The following is a 968-nucleotide window of genomic DNA, read 5'->3' on the forward strand; positions in this document are numbered from 1 at the left end:
GATCCTCATCAGTTTTTAGCTGAATTCTTGCAAATCTGTGACACTGTCAAGACTAATGGGGTTGACCCTGAGGTCTACAGACTTATGCTATTCCCTTTTGCTGTAAGAGACAGAGCTAGGACATGGTTGGACTCACAACCTAAAGAAAGCCTGGACTCATGGGAAAAGCTAGTCAATGCCTTCTTGGCAAAGTTCTTTCCACCTCAAAAATTGAGTAAGCTTAGAGTGGAAGTCCAAACCTTCAGACAAAAGGATGGTGAATCCCTCTATGAAGCTTGGGAAAGATACAAGCAATTGATCAGAAAATGTCCTTCTGACATGCTTTCTGAATGGAGCATCATAGGTATTTTCTATGATGGTCTCTCTGAACTATCCAAGATGTCCTTGGATAGCTCTGCTGGAGGATCTCTTCATCTGAAGAAGACGCCTACAGAAGCTCAAGAACTAATTGAAATGGTTGCAAATAACCAATTCATGTACACTTCTGAAAGGAATCCTGTGAACAATGGGACAAATCAGAAGAAAGGAGTTCTTGAGATTGATACTTTGAATGCCATTCTGGCTCAGAACAAGATATTGACTCAACAAGTCAATTTGATTTCTCAAAGTCTGTCTGGAGTGCAAAATGCACCAAGCAGTACTAAGGATGCTTCATCTGAAGAAGAAGCTTATGATCCTGAGAACCCTTCAATGGAAGAGGTGAATTACCTAGGAGAACCCTATGGAAACACCTATAATTCTTCATGGAGAAATCATCCAAATTTCTCATGGAAGAATCAAGAGAGATCTCAACAAGGTTTCAACAACAATAATGGTGGAAGAAACAGGTTTAGCAATGGCAAGCCTTTTCCATCATCTTCTCAGCAACAGACAGAGAATTCTAAGCAGAACCCCTCTGACTTAGCAACCATGGTCTCTGATCTAATCAAAACCACTCAAAGTTTCATGACTGAAACAAGGTCCTCCAT

General features: G+C 40.7%; 1 non-coding gene across 1 annotated transcript; it reads right to left on the bottom strand.

Annotated features, from left to right (window-relative positions):
* Positions 1-216: 216 nt before the first annotated feature.
* LOC130964186 (small nucleolar RNA R71) lies at positions 217-324 on the bottom strand. The gene has a single exon (XR_009080290.1). It is a non-coding gene; the product is annotated as a small nucleolar RNA R71 (small nucleolar RNA).
* Between the last annotated feature and the right edge of the window lie 644 nt (positions 325-968).

The sequence above is a fragment of the Arachis stenosperma genome, chromosome 2 (assembly GCF_014773155.1).
Source record: "Arachis stenosperma cultivar V10309 chromosome 2, arast.V10309.gnm1.PFL2, whole genome shotgun sequence".
In the NCBI taxonomy this organism is placed as follows: Eukaryota; Viridiplantae; Streptophyta; class Magnoliopsida; order Fabales; family Fabaceae; genus Arachis; species Arachis stenosperma.